We start from the raw sequence: 16,717 nt of genomic DNA, 5'->3' as shown, positions 1-16,717 counted from the left end.
AACATATACATGATCAAATACAAATCTTAGAATCAACTATTAAAGACTACCACTGGATTCTCTAATTATATTTAATGAACTACAGGACAAAATACAAACCCTCCAACCCAAAAAGGCCTATAGGGTTAATGATATCTGAAATGAAATGATAAAATATACAGACCACAAATTCCAATTGGCTATACTAAACTCTTTAACATCATCCTCAGCTCTGGCATATTCCCCAATATTTGAAACCAAGGAAAGATCACCCCAAACCACAAAAGTGGAGACAAATTTGACCCCAATAATTACCGAGGGATATGCGTCAACAGCAACCTTGGGAAAATCCTCTGCATTATAATTAACACCAGACTCGTACATTTCCTCAGTGAAAACAATATACTGAGCAAATGTCAAATTGGAAAACATACAACATTATAAAATCCATATACACAAACAACAAGTGTGTCGTTAAAATTGGCAAAAAACACACATATTTCTTTCCACAGGGCCGGTGGGTGAGACAGGGATGCAGCTTAAGACCTACCCTCTTCAACATATATAGTACCAGTGAAAAGTTTTAAACTATTTTCTACATTGTAGAATAATAAACTATGGAATCATGTAGTAACTAAAAAAGTGTTAAACAAATCAAAATATATTTTATATTTTATATTCTTCAAAATAGCCACACTTTGCCTTGATGACAGCTTTGAAGGAGTTCCCACATATACTGAGCACTTGTTGGATGCTTTTCCTTCACTCTGCAGTCCAACTCATCCCAAACCATCTCAATTGGGTTAAGGTCAGCTGATTGTGGAGGCCAGGTCATCTGATGCAGCTCTCCATCACTCTCCATCTTGGTCAAATAGGCCTTACACAGCCTGGAGGTGTGTTGGGTCATGATCTTGTTGAAAAACAAATGATAGTCCCACTATTTTGCTCTTTTGCACCCCAGTATTTCTACTTTGCACACTCATCTACTGTCAAATCTACCATTCCAGTGTTTTAATTGCTATATTGTATTTACTTCGCCACCATGGCCTATTTATTGCCTTTACCTCCCTTATCTCACCTCATTTGCTCACATTGTATAAAGACTTATTTTTCTACTGTATAATTGATTGTATGTTTGTTTTACTCCATGTGTAACTCTGTGTTGTTATATGTGTTGAACTGCTTTGCTTTATCTTGGCCAGGTCGCAGTTGTAAATGAGAACTTGTTCTCAACTTGCCTACCTGGTTAAATAAAGGTGAGAAAAAAAAAGTGCAAACCAGATAGGATGGCGTATTGCTGAAGAATGCTGTGGTAGCCATGCTGGTTAAGTGTGCCTTGATATTGAAATAAATCACAGAGAGTGTCACCAGCAAAGCACCATCACACCTCCTCCTCCATGCTTCAGGGTAAGAATTACACATGCTGAGATCATCTGTTCATCTACTGTGTGTCTCACAAAGACATGGCAGTTGGAACAATAAATCTCAAATTTGGTTTCATCAGACCAAAGGACAGATATCCACCGGTCTAATGTCCATTGCTCGTGTTTCTTGGCCCAAGCAAGTCTCTTCTTCTTATTGGTATCCTTTGTAGTGGTTTCTTTGCAGCAATTCATCCATAAAGGCCTGATTCACGCAGTATCCTCTGAACAGTTGATGTTGAGATGTGTCTGTTACTTGAACTCTTTGAAGCTTTTATTTGGGATGTAATTTCTGAGGCTGGTAACTCTAATGAACTTATCCTCTGCAGCAGAGGTAACTGTGGGTCTTCCTTTCCTGTGGCGGTCCTCATAAGAGCCAGTTTCATCAAAGCGCTTGATGGTTTTTGTGACTGCACTTGAAGAAACTTTCAAAGTTCTTGAAATTTTCCGGATTGACTGACCTTCATGTTTTAAAGTAATGATGGACTGTCGTTTCTCTTTGCTTATTTGAGCTATTCTTGCCATAAAATGGACTTGGTCTTTTACCAAATAGGCCTATCTTCTGTATACCGCCCCTACCTTGTCACAACGCAACTGATCGGCTCAAATGCATTAAGAAGGAAATAAATTCCACAAATTCACTTTTAACAAGGCACACCGGTTAATAGAAATGCATTCCAGGTGAATACCTCATGAAGCTGCCTGTGAATGCCAAGAGTGTGCAAAGTTGTCCTCAAGGCAAAGGGTGGCTACTTTGAAGAATCTGAAACATAAAATATATTTACATTTGTTTAACACTTTTTTTGTTTACTACATGATTCCATATGTGTTATTTCATAGTTTTGAAGTCTTCACTATCATTCTACAATGTAGAAAATAGTAATAAAAAAAAAAGAAAAACCCTTGAATGAGTAGGTGTGTCCAAACTTAAAACCGATATTGTATATCAACGAATTGGCTAGGGCACTAGAACAGTCTGCAGGACCCGGCCTCACCCTACTAGAAAGTCAAATGTCGACTGTTTGCTGATGATCTGGTGCTTCTGTCCCCAACCAAGGAGGGCCTACAGAAGCACCTAGATCTTCTGCACATATTCTGTCAGACCTGGGCCCTGACAGTAAATCTCAGTAAGACAAAAATAATGGTGTTCCAAAAAAGGTTCAGTTGCCAGGACCACGAATACAAATTCCATCTAGACACTGTTTCCCTAGAGCACACAAAAAACTATACATACCTCGACCTAAACATCAGCACCACAGGTAACTTCCACAAAGCTGTGAACGATCTGAGAGACAAGGCAAGAAGGGCCTTCTATGCCATCAAAAGGAACTTAAAATTCGACATACCAATTAGGATCTGGCTAAAAATACTTGAATCAGTTATACAGTGGCTTGCGAAAGTATTCACCCCCTTGGCATTTTTCCTATTGTATTGCCTTACAACCTGGAATTAAAATAGATTTTTGGGGGGTTTGTATCATTTGATTTACACAACATGCCTACCACTTTGAAGATGCTAAATATTCTTTATTGTGAAACAAACAAGAAATAAGACAAAAAAAACTGAAAACTTGAGCATGCATACCTATTCACCCCCCTAAGTCAATACTTTCCAGCAGTTACAGCTGCAAGTCTCTTGGGGTATGTCTCTATAGGCTTGGCACATCTAGCCACTAGGGTTTTGCCCATTCTTCAATGCAAACTGCTCTAGCTCCTTCAAGTTGGATGGGTTCCACTGGTGTACAGCAATCTTTAAGTCGTACCACAGATTCTCAGTTGGATTGAGGTCTGGGCTTTGACTAGGCCATTCCAAGACATTTAAATGTTTCCCCTTAAACCACTCGAGTGTTGCTTTAGCAGTATGCTTAGGGTCATTGTCCTGCTGGAAGGTGAACCTCCATCCCAGTCTCAAATCTCTGGAAGACTGAAACAGGTTTCCCTCAAGAATTTCCCTGTATTTAGCGCCATCCATCATTCCTTAAATTCTGACCAGTTTCCCAGTCCCTGCCAATGAAAAACATCCCCACAGCATGATGCTGCCACCACCATGCTTCACTGTGGGGATGGAGTTATCAGGGTGATGAGAGGTGTTGGGTTTTCACCAGACATAGCGTTTTCCTTGATGGCCAAGGTACCAGAGTACCTTCTTCCATATGTTTGGGGAGTCTCCCACATGCCTTTGGCGAACACCAAACGTGTTTGCTTATTTATTTCTTTAAGCAATGGCTTTTTTTCTGGCCACTCTTCCGTAAAGCCCAGCTCTGTGGAGTGTACAGCTGAAAGTGGTCCTATGGACAGATACTCCAATCTCCGCTGTGGAACTTTGCAGCTCCTTCAGGGTTATCTTTGGTTTCTTTGTTGCCTCTCTGATGAATGCCCTCCTTACCTGGTCCGTGAGTTTTGGTGGGCGGCCCTCTCTTGGCAGGTTTGTTATGGTGCCATATTCTTTCCATTTTTTTATAATGGATTTAATGGTGCTTCATGGGATGTTCAAAGTTTCTGATCTTTTTTTATATCCCAACCCTGATCTGTACTTCTCCGCAACTTTGTCCCTGACCTGTTCGGAGAGCTCCTTGGTCTTCATGGTGCCGCTTGCATGGTGATGCCCCTTGCTTAGTGGTGTTGCAAACTCTGGGGCCTTTCAGAACAGGTGTATATATACTGAGATCATGTGACAGATCATGTGACACTTAGATTGCACACAGGTGGACTTTATTTAACTAATTGTATGACTTCTGAAGGTAATTGGTTGCACCAGATCTTATTTAGGGGCTTCATAGCAAAGAGGATGAATAAAGTTGAAGTCGGAAGTTTACATACACCTTAGCCAAAAACATTTAAACTCAGTTTTTCACAATTCCTGACATTTAATCCTAGTAAAAAATCCCTGTCTTAGGTCAGTTAGGAACACCACTTTATTTTAAGAATGTGAAAGGTCCGTATAATGGTAGAGAGAATTATATATTTCAGCTTTTATTTCTTTCATCACATTCCCAGTGGGTCAGAAGTTTACATACACTCACTTAGTATTTGGTAGCATTGCCTTTAAATTGTTTAACTTGGGTCAAAATTTTTCGGATAGCCTTCCACAAGCTCCCAACAATAAATTGGGTGAATTTTGGCCTATTCCTCCAGACAGAGCTGGTGTAACTGAGTCAGGTTTGTAGGCCTCCTTGCTCGCACACGCTTTTTCAGTTTTTCCCACAAATGTTCTATAGGATTGAGGTCAGGGCATTGTGATGGCCACTCCAATACCTTGACTTTGTTGTCCTTAAGCCATTTTGCCACAACTTTGGAAGTATGCTTGGGGTCATTGTCCATTTGGAAGACCCATTTGCGACCAAGCTTTAACTTCCTGACTGATGTCTTGAGATGTTGCTTGAATATATCCACAGAATTTTCCTGCCTCATGATGCCATCTATTTTGTGAAGTGCACCAGTAAAGTAGCAAGCACCCCCACAACATGATGCTGCCACCCCCGTGCTTCATGGTTGGGATGGTGTTCTTCGGTTTGCAAGCCTCCCCCTTTTCCCTCCAAACATAACAATGGTCATTATGGCCAAACAGTTCTATTTTTGTTTCATCAGACCAGAGGACATTTCTCCAAAAAGTACAATCTTTGTCCCCATGTGCAGTTCAAACCGTAGTCTGGCTTTTTATGGCGGTTTTGGAGCAGTGGCTTCTTCCTTGCTGAGCGGCCTTTCAGGTTATGTCAATATAGGACTCGTTTTACTGTGGATATATATACTTTTGTACCTGTTTCCTCCAGCATCTTCACAAGGTCCTTTGCTGTTGTTCTGCGATTGATTTGCCCTTTTCGCACCAAAGTACGTTCATCTCTAGGAGACAAGAACGCGTCTCCTCCCTGAGCGGTATGACGGCCGCGTGGTCCCATGGTGTTTATACTTGCGTACTATTGTTTGTACAGATGAACATGGTACCTTCAGGCATTTGGAAATTGCTCCCAAGGATGAACCAGACTTGTGGAGGTCTACAATTGATTAATTTCTTTTGATTTTCCCATGATGTCAAGCAAAGGGGCACTGAGTTTGAAGGTAGGCCTTGAAATACATTCACAGGTACACCTCCAATTTACACAAATGATGTCAGTTAGCCTATCAGAAGCTTCTAAAGCCATGACATCATTTGCTGGAATTTTCCAAGCTGTTTAAAGGCACAGTCAACTTAGTGTATGTAAACTTCTGACCCACTGGAATTGTGATACAGTGAATTACAAGTGAAATAATCTGTCTGTAACCAATTGTTGGACAAATTACTTGTGTCATGCACGAAGTAGATGTCCTAACCAAATTGCCAAAACTATAGTTTGTTAACAAGAAATTTGTGGAGTGGTTGAAAGACAAGTTTTAATGACTCCAACCTAAGTGTATTTAAACTTCCAACTTCAACTTCCGACTTCAACTGTACATACAGTATGCACGCACCACTTTTCCAGAATTGTTTTTTCATAATTTTTTTAGACAAGTAATTATTTTTTTTCACTTCACCAATTTGGACTATTTAGTGTATGTCAATTACATGAAATCCAAATAAAAATACATTTAAATTACAGGTTGTAATGCAACAAAATAGGAAAAACGCCAAGGGGGATGAATACTTTTGCAAGGCACTGTAGAACCCTGTGCCCTTTATGATTGTGAGGTCAGGGGTCTGCTCACCAACCAAGATTTCACAAAATGGGACAAACACCAAATTGAGACTCTGCATGCAGAATTCTGCAAAAATATCCTCCAGTGTACAACGTAAAAAAACAAATAATGCATGCAGAGCAGAATTCGTCCAATACCCGCTAATTATCACAATCCAGAAAAGAGACGTTAAATTCTACAACCACCTAAAAGGAAGCGATTCCCAAACCTTCCATAACAAAGCCATCACCAACAGAGAAATTAACCCGGAGAAGAGCCCCCTAAGCAAGCTGGTCCTGGGGCTCTGTTCACAAACACAAACAGACCCCACAGAGCCCCAGGACAGCAACATAATTAGACCCAACCAAATCATGAGAAAACAACACATTGGAAAGAATTTACAAAAAAACCCAGAGCAAACTAGAATGCTATTTGGCCCTAAATAGAGAGTACACAGTGACAGGATACCTAAAATTAAGGAAATCTTTGACTATGTACAGACTCAGTGAGCATAGTCTTGCTATTGAGAAAGGCAGCTGAAGGCAGACCTGGCTCTCAAGAGAAGACAGGCTATGTGCACACTGCCCACAAAATGAGGTGGAAACTGAGCTGCACTTCCTAACCTCCTGCCAAATGTAAGACCATATTAGAGACACATATTTCCTTCAGATTACACAGACCCACAAAGAATTAGAGAAAAAAATCTATTTGATAAACTCCCATACATATTGGGTGAAATACCACAGTGTGCAATCGGAGCAGCAAGATTTGTGACCTGTTGTCACAAGAAAAGGTCAACCAGTGAAGAACAAACACCATTGTAAATACAACCTATTTGCACATCATTACAACACTGTATACATTCTTTTGGAACTTTTTGTAAACTTTTGTAATGTTTCCTGTACATTTTTTATTGTTTATTTCACTTTTGTTTATTATCTATTTCACTTGCTTTGGCAATGTAAACATATGTTTCCCATGCCAGTAAAGAGAGAGAGAGAGAGAGAGAGAGAGAGAGAGAGCGAGGGAGAGAGAGAGAGAGTGTGTGTGCTCTAGCCAACCCTTAAGTACTTTCATACATTTCAAAAAATGTTTTTACAAATATCAGCGGTATCTTTTCTCACAAGGGACATGCTGAAGGATTTGACCACCCAGAGCTACACCCTATACAGTAGCTGCTTAGACCATGTGAGTGAACTGGATGATCTGCTGGAGAACAGATCTGTGCACAAGGTCAGCTGTAGGAGCAGAAGACAGAGGAAGCCAAGGTGGCAGCGGTCTCCAGATTCCTATGTTGACTCAAGCTCAGGTTATAGCCTTACTACTGAATATGACTCTGAATTTGACTCTTTCTACGACATGGCAAGTGAACTGGATACAAAGGGAAAACCTTCATTTTCCTCCAAATGTCATGTCGAGTTACCGTCTGACTGCAAACAGTGCAGGTCTATGCACCTGTGTAACAACAATGGTGGCAGGTGCGTCGACATCAGGGTGGACACTCCAGATTCCAGAAATGAAACCACCACCAGCAGTAAGACTGAGTACAGCTTTTGGCCTCTGAGCATTATGGGGTCATCTGATTTTATCAGCTCATTTAACTCCTGGTCCTCCCTCAGCTCCTCAACATCCAGTCTATCCGCTCTTGTGTCTGTAAGATCTGAGATGAGTGAAGCGATCCATGCTCCACCAGTGGTTTCCAAGGATGAGCCATGCTCTACTAACAAAGGTCCTGCTGGCAGGTCAGAGTTGAATAACCCACTGCCAGTAAAATTGCAGGGGATGCACAGTCTAGAGAACAGTATCTGGAAAGAGGCCACAAAGAGGATTCCTGAGCTTGTTGTCAACGTTGAAGAGGAAAAACATCGAACTATGGTGTGTGACAAAGTTACAGATCCCGAACAGCAAAATGCAAAGACCCCATTTCAAAAAAGTCTTGCCATGTTTGAATATCTTATCAAAATCAAGGAAAAATCTTTTGGCAAATTATCAAAAATGAACTCTACTGATATATCCCGGGTAGCCTTCAATGATCAGAAAGATCAGAAATGGGAAAAGAGGGACCTCTTGTCTAAGCCACAGGGAAATGCTTGTCCTAACAGGTTAGTGAAGAAGCTAGTCGGACCAGGTATTCGCATTCCTATACCCAGAGTGAAACATGTTTTATTCATGGAAAAGGCATCCATTCAACTTCTTGAGATGAACCTGAAACAGAAGCGTTTGGCAAATGTATTTGGAGCGCCCACCATCTTCAGCAAGTCCATGGAACTGATCACACCCGAAGAAACTTCTCAGCCTAAGGAAGTGACATCATCAGAGGTAGAGTTGGAATTGAATTGCTCTAAGACACTTTTCATCAGCAAAGAAATGAGAGACAAGCTAGAGTTCCACATCAAACGCAAGAAAATCCAACACCTCTGGGGTCTGCCTCATGTGGTGACAAAGTCTATTGATGCCCTTATTCCCAAGGCACCAAAGATAGACCATAGCAGAGTTTCCCCAAAGCCCAAGTATGACATAGAGGTGATGACAAGTGACTTGCCATTTTTGACTGACGAACAGAAAGAGGTTTTAGAGGGCAATGTGAGGAAAAAGAAGGCTCACAAAAACTGGGGTTACCCAAAACGGATAATGGACTCTCTGAAGGCATTTGAGGTTCCTGAGGGTGTAGCCAAAGACCTGTACAAGAGACATCGCCCTGGAGCCAAAGTCCAACACCCTAAAGCGGCCTCTAAGATTAAGGATATCCCTGTGGAACCCAAAGAGCCTCAGACATCAGCTACATCCAAAACTAACGACCTCAAAGAAATGAGAAATAAACAACAGAACAACCAGAACAACTCCCATAGCCTATCAGAATCCAGCACCGCTGAGATTCAAGAAAGAGGATTTCCCAAAGTCACTTTTGGGCCTTTTTCTAGGAAGTGCTTCCATTCCGAGTATCCAGTACTCACAACGTGTTTGAAATGTGGATCCAATCAAAATAAATATTCACTACACAAAGGCTCCAACGTGCACAGAGAGTTGATAGCAAGGAGCACAGAAGGGGAGGGAAGAGACAATGCATCCCCATCTCCACAGACACAGACTACCTGTCTGTCAGACCAGCCCTCAGTGTCAACTAGTAGACCCTGCAGGAAGGAACATATTTTTTATCACTGTGAGTACCAACATAAAAAGTGTACTATATGGCTGATACAATGCAATGTTATCATTCAAAGATATTTGCCCTTTAGTAATAATTTCTTATTTTCCCTCAACAGGAGTCCTGAAGGAAGAAAAGTTTATTTCCCTCAACAGGAGTCCTCTTTCTGAAGAAATAATCATTTATTTTGACCAACATCAAATAAATACAGATATTATTATTTTGCATTTATCCCTTAATTCTGTGCAATATTTTTAGGCGAGCTGGAGTAGTTTCAGAAAGTAAACACTAGGTGGACACATTCTCTTAGGATTTGAGCACTGATCTAAATGTACTAAACCAGATTATATATTTTTTTACTTTACCTTTTATTTAACTAGGCAAGTCAGTTAAGAACAAATTCTTATTTTCAATGACAGCCTAGGAATAGTGGGAATGTTTTTTAATACCGCACAAATGATTGAAATGTCTGGCTACTTTGACACTGACAAACTGAAAATGTGAGATCATTAAAAACGACCTAGTCTTGAATCCATCAATAGCCTAGTCCTAAATGTGTGGAGGAGAAACACATATTGTACAATATGAGGGGAAAATTATAGTCCTAAAAAGCTTTTAGGACTATCTAAAGGTAAAACAGATAGGCCAATGTATGAAAATATCCTCAAATAATAGGTGACATTCTGTACTGTCGTCTCTGTAAAATATTTGATCTCAAATCCAAAATGCTGGACTACAGAACCAAATGAAACGTTTTAGCCTCACTGTCCAAATAAATATGTAGTGGAGTGTAGCTCAACCCTAAGCAAACTAGCATTGCTAATGTCTCATTTCCTTGAGACCCATTTGCTCAACAAGAAATTTGGGCAATGCAAGGTTAGCAGTGTATCTGTTACATAATACAAGATATATGATAGAGACCTAGGTGGACATTCCTTTTTTGTATGATGTTGAGCAATTGGGAAAGTACAGTATCAGATTCAGAGCATATGACTTGTGTGTGCTGACTGAGTATTTGCAGGCATTCAGTGTCCCTAGCCCCTGGAATGGTAAGCAACACTGCCAGATCTCCTGGGGAAACATTAGGTGGCAGCTCTTACAGCGAGCTGCATCAGTTTCTTAATGTGAATAGACAGTCATGAATCCTTAAAACCTCTGACTAGGGACGAAACCATTACGTGTGACTAGGTCGATAACTAATATTTACTAACCACCCCCAAGCCAAGGTCAAACAAGCCCTTTACTCAGGTATCGGCATTGTATCTGTTAAAGAGCCATTTACAGTAGAATGCTGGCTGGGGGTGGTCAAATGACTTAAGCCTTGGTCAAGAGATAAACTGGCAGAGTAAAACTATGGTGATTGTGCCAGTTAACAAGTGACAACATGCTGCAGATGGTTCAGCAGTTACTTCCTTGAATTGGCCCCAAGGCATCTACAGTGCCTTCAGAAAGTATTCATACCCCTTGACTTATTCCACATTTTGTTGTGTTACAGCCTGAATTCAAAATGGATTAAATACATTGTTTTTTTTCATCTACACACAATACCCCATAATGACAACGTGAAAACTTGTTTTTAGAAATGTATGCAAATTTATTGAAAAGGAAATACAGAAATGTCTCATTTACATAAGTATTCAGTATTCACGCCCCTGAGTCAATACTTTGTAGATGCACCTTTGGCAACAATTACAGCTGTGAGTCTTTCTGGGTAAGTCTCTAAGCGCTTTCTACACCTGTATTTTCAAAATTATTTTCAAAAAAATTCAAGCTCTGTAAAATTGGTTGTTCATCATTGCTAGACAACCATTTTCAGCTCTTGCCATAGATTTTCAAGTAGATTTAAGTCAAAACTGTAACTTGGCCAGTCAGGAACATTCACTGTCATCTTGGTAAGCAACTCCAAGGTAGATTTGGCCTTGTGTTTTAGGTTACTGTCCTGCTGAAAGGTGAATCCAACTCCCAGTGTCTGTTGGAAAGGAGACTGAACCAGGTTTTCCTCTAGGATTTTGCCTGTACTTAGCTCCATTTCATTTCTTCTTTATCCTGAAAATGTCCCCAGTCCTTAACGGCATAACCATAACATGATGCAGCCACCACTATGCTTGAAAATATGGAGAGTGGTACTCAGTGTTGTGTGTTGTAATGTTTTGTTTTTGCCCAAAGCATAACACTTTGTTTTCAGGACAAAAATTGAATTGTTTTGCCACATTTTTTGCAGTATTACTTTAGTGCCTTGTTGCAACAGGATGCATGTTTTGGAGAAAAAAAATATTCTGCATTGTAGAATAACTGCAATGTTGTTGACCCATCCTCAGTTTTCTCCTATCACAGTCATTAAACTCTGTAATTGGCCTCATGGTGAAATCCCTGAGCGGTTTCCTTCCTCTTTGGCAACTGAGTTAGGAAGGACGCTTTTATCTTTGTAGTGACTGGGTGTATTGACACACCATCCAAAGTGTAAGTACACTGAACAAAAATATAAATGCAACATGCAACAATTTCAAAGATTTTACTGAGTTACAGTTCGTATGAAGAAATCAGTCAATTGAAATAAATTCAAGGGCGCAGCCATAGGTGAGCCTGGGAGGGTATAGGCCCACCCACTTGAGTGCCAGGCTCAGCCAATCAAACTGAGTTTTTTCCCACAAAAGGGATTTATTACAGACTGAAATCTGATCTGCGGTTGTGAGGCCGGTTGGACGTACTGCAAAATTCTCTAAAACGACGTTGGAGGCGGTTTATGGTAGAGAAATGAACATTACATTATCTGGCAGCAGCTCTGGTGGACATTCCTGCTGTCAGCATGCCATCTGAACGCTCCCTCAATACTTGAGACATCTGTGGCATTGTGTTGTGTGACAAAACTACACATTTTAGAGTGGCCTTTTATTGTCTACAGCACAAGGTGCACCCGTGTAATAGTCTAATAGTCTAATCAGCTTCTTGATATGCCACACGTCAGATGGATGGATTATCTTGGCAAAGGAGAAATGCTCACTAACAGGGATATAAACAAATTTGTGCACAACATTTGTGACAAATAAGGTTTTTGGACATTTTCTGGGATTTCTTGTTTCAGCTCATGAAACATGGGACCAACACTTTACATGTTGCGTTCATATTTTTGTACAGTATAATAACTTCACCATTCTCAAAGGGATATTTAATGTCTGCTTGTTTATTTATTTACCCATCTACTAATAGGTGCCCTTTGTTGCGAGTCATTGGAATACCTCCCTGGTCTTTGTGGTTGAATCTGTTTTTGAAATTCAGGGACTGTACACTGTACAGTCGTGGACAAAAGTTTTGAGAATGACACAAATATTAATTTAGACAAAGTCTGCTGCCTCAGTTTGTATGATGGCAATTTGCATATACTCCAGAATGTTAGTGATCAGATGAATTGCAATTAATTGCAAAGTCCCTCTTTGCCATGCAAATGAACTGAATCCCCAAAAAACATTTCCACTGCATTTCATCCCTGCCACAAAAGGACCAGCTGACATAATGTCAGTGATTCTCTCGTTAACACAGGTGTGAGTGTTGACGAGGACAAGGCTGGAGATCACTCTGTCATGCTGATTGAGTTCGAATAACAGACTGGAAGCTTCAAAAGGAGGGTGGTGCTTGGAATCATTGTTCTTCCTCTGTCAACCATGGTTTCCTGCAAGGAAACATGTGCCGTCATCATTGCTTTGCACAAAAAAGAGCTTCACAGGCAAGGATATTGCTGCCAGTAAGATTGCACCTAAATCAACCATTTATCGGATCATCAAGAACTTTAAGTAGAGCGGTTCAATTGTTGTGAAGAAGGCTTCAGGGTGCCCAAGAAAGTCCAGCAAGCGCCAGGACCGTCTCCTAAAGTTGATTCAGCTGCGGGATCGGGGCATCAGGGACAGACTGATATTCTGCAAAAGGTACAGGGATTGGACTGCTGAGGACTGGGGTACTGGAGTCATTTGGAGTCATTTTCTCTGATGAATCCCCTTTCTGATTGTTTGGGGCATCCGGAAAAAAGCTTGTCCGGAAAAGACAAGGTGAGCGCTACCATCAGTCCTGTGTCATGCCAACAGTAAAGCATCCTGAGACCATTCATGTGTGGGGTTGCTTCTCAGCCAAGGGAGTGGGCTCACTCACAATTTTGCCTAAGAACACAGCCATGAATAAAGAATGGTACCAACACATCCTCCGAGAGCAACTTCTCCCAACCATCCAGGAACAGTTTGGTGACGAACAATGCCTTTTCCAGCATGATGGAGCACCTTGCCAAAAGGCAAAAGTGATAACTAAGTGGCTCGGGGAACAAAACATTGATATATTGGGTCCATGGCCAGGAAACTCCCCAGACCTTAATCCCATTGAGACCTTGTGGTCAATCCTCAAGAGGCGGGTGGAAAATCAAAAACCCACAAATTCTGACAAACTCCAAGCATTGATTATGCAAGAATGGGCTGCCATCAGTCAGGATGTGGCCCAGAAGTTAATTGACAGCATGCCAGGGCGGATTGCAGAGGTCTTGAAAAAGAAGGGTCAACACTGCAAATATTGACTCTTTGCATCAACTTCATGTAATTGTCAATAAAAGCCTATGACACTTATGAAATGCTTGTAATTATATTTCAGTATTCCATAGTAACATCTGGCAAAAATATCTAAAGACACTGAGGCAGCAGACTGTGAAAATTAATATTTGTGTCATTCTCAAACTTTTGGCCACGACTGTACACAATATTCAGTTGGTCGGAAGTTTACATACACCTTAGCCAAAAACATTTAAACTCAGTTTTTCACAATTCCTGACATTTAATCCAAGTAAACATTCCCTATCTTAGGTCAGTTAGGATCACCACTTTATTTTAAGAATGTGAAATGTCAGAATAATAGTAGAGAGAATGATTTATTTCAGCTTTTATTTATTTAATCACATTCCCAGTGGGTCAGAAGTTTACATACACCCAATTAGTGTTTGGTAGCATTGCCTTTAAATTGTTTAACTTGGGTCAAACATTTCGGGTAGCCTTCCACAAGCTTCCAACAATAAGTTGAGTGAATTTTGGCCCATTCCTCCTGACAGAGCTGGTGTAACTGAGTCAGGTTTGTAGGCCTCCTTGCTTGCACACACTTTTTCAGTTCTACCCACAAATTTTCTATGGGATTGAGGTCAGGGCATTGTGATGGCCACTCCAATACCTTGACTTTGTTGTCCTTAAGCCATTTTTCCACAACTTTGGAAGTATGCTTGGGGTCATTGTCCATTTGGAAGACCCATTTGCGACCAAGCTTTAACTTCCTGACTGATGTCTTGAGATGTTGCTTGAATATATCCACAGAATTTTCCTGCCTCATGATGCCATCTATTTTGTGAAGTGCACCAGTCCCTCCTGCAGCAAAGCACCCCCACAACATGATGCTGCCACCCCCGTGCTTCATGGTTGGGATGGTGTTCTTCGGCTTGCAAGCCTCCCCCTTTTTCCTCCAAACAAAACTATGGTCATTAAAAATGGCCAAACAGTTCTATTTTGTTTCATTAGACCAGAGGACATTTCTCCAAAAAAGTACAATCTTTGTCCCCATGTGCAGTTGCAAACCGTTGTCTGGCTTTTCTATGGCGGTTTTGGAGCATTGGCTTCTTCCTTGCTGAGCGGCCTTTCAGGTTATGTCGATATAGGACTCGTTTTACTGTGGATATAGATACTTTTGGACCTGTTTCCTCCAGCATCTTCACAAGGTCCTTTGTTGTTGTTTTGGGATTGATTTGCAATTTTTGCACCAAAGTACATTCATCTCTAGGAGACAGAACACGTCTCCTTCCTGAGCGGTATGACGGCTGCGTGGTCCCATGGTGTTTATACTTGCGTACTATTGTTTGTACAGATGAACGTGGTACCTTCAGGCATTTGGAAATTGCTCCCAAGGATGAACCAGACTTGTGGAGGTCTACAATTGATTAATTTATTTTTATTTTCCAGACTTGTGGAGGTCTACAACTTTTTTCTGAGGTCTTGGCTGACTTCTTTTGATTTTCCCATGATGTCAAGCAAAGAGGCATTGAGTTTGAAGGTGGGCCTTGAAATACATCCACAGGTACACCTCCAATTGACTCAAATGATGTCAATTAGCCTATCAGAAGCTTCTAAAGCCACAACATCATTTTCTGGAATTTACCAAGCTGTTTAAAGGCACAGTCAACTTGGTGTATGTAAACTTCTGCCCCACTGGAATTGTGATAGAGTGAATTATAAGTGAAATAATCTGTCTGTAAACAATTGTTGGAAAAATTACTTGTTTCATGCACAAAGTAGATGTCCTAACCAACTTGCCAAAACTGTAGTTTGTAAACAAGAAATTTGTGGAGAGGTTGAAAGACGAGTTTTAATGACTCCAACCTAAGTGTATGTAAACTTCCGACTTCAACTGTATATGTTGCCTGTCCTGCCCGCCTGTCCTGCATCACTACTCTGGACGGTTCTGTCTTAGAATGTGTGGACTACAAATACCTAGGTGTCTGGTTAGACTGTAAACTCTCCTTCCAGACTCACATCAAACATCTCCAATCCAAAGTTAAGTCAAGAATTGGCTTCCTATTTTGCAACAAAGCATCCTTCTCTCATGCTGCCAAACATACCCTCGTAAAACTGACCATCCTACCGAGCATGGTGTTTGCAACGCCAGGGTTGTGGGTTCGATTCCCACGGGGGGCGTGTACAAAAAAAATGTATGAAATGTATGCATTCACTACTGTAAGTCGCTCTGGATAAGACCGTCTGCTAAATGACTAAAATGTAAATGTAATTTACAAAATAGCCTCCAATACCCTACTCAACAAACTGGATGCAGTCTATCACAGTGCCATCCGTTTTGTCACCAAAGCCCCATATACTACCCACCACTGCGACCTGTACGCTCTCGTTGGCTGGCCTTCGCTTCATAATCGTCGCCAAACCCACTGGCTCCAGGTCATCGACAAGACCCTGCTAGGTAAAGTCCCCCCTTATCTCCGCTCACTGGTCACCATAGCAGCACCCACCTGTAGCACCTGTAGCAGGTATATCTCTCTGGTCACCCCCAAAGCCAATTCCTCCTTCGGCCACCTCTCCTTCCAGTTCTTTGCTGCCAATGACTGGAACGAACTACAAAAATCTCTGAAACTGGAAACACTTATCTCCCTCACTAGCTTTAAGCACCAGCTGTCAGAGCAGCTCACAGATCACTGCACTTGTACATAGCCCATCTATAATTTAGCCCAAACAACTACCTCTTCCCCTACTGTATTTATTTATTTTATTTTGCTCCTTTGCACCCCATTATCTCTATTTCTACTTTGCACTTTCTTCTACTACAAATCTACCATTCCAGTGTTTTACTTGCTATATTGTATTTACTTTGCCACCATGGACTTTTTTTGCCTTTACCTCCCTTATCTCACCTCATTTGCTCATATTGTACATAGACTTATTTTTCTACTGTATTATTGACTGTATATTTGTTTTACTCCATGTGTAACTCTGTGTTGTTGTATG

The sequence above is a fragment of the Salmo trutta genome, chromosome 22 (assembly GCF_901001165.1).
Source record: "Salmo trutta chromosome 22, fSalTru1.1, whole genome shotgun sequence".
Taxonomy (NCBI): domain Eukaryota; kingdom Metazoa; phylum Chordata; class Actinopteri; order Salmoniformes; family Salmonidae; genus Salmo; species Salmo trutta.
Note: the sequence above shows the minus strand (reverse complement) of the source record.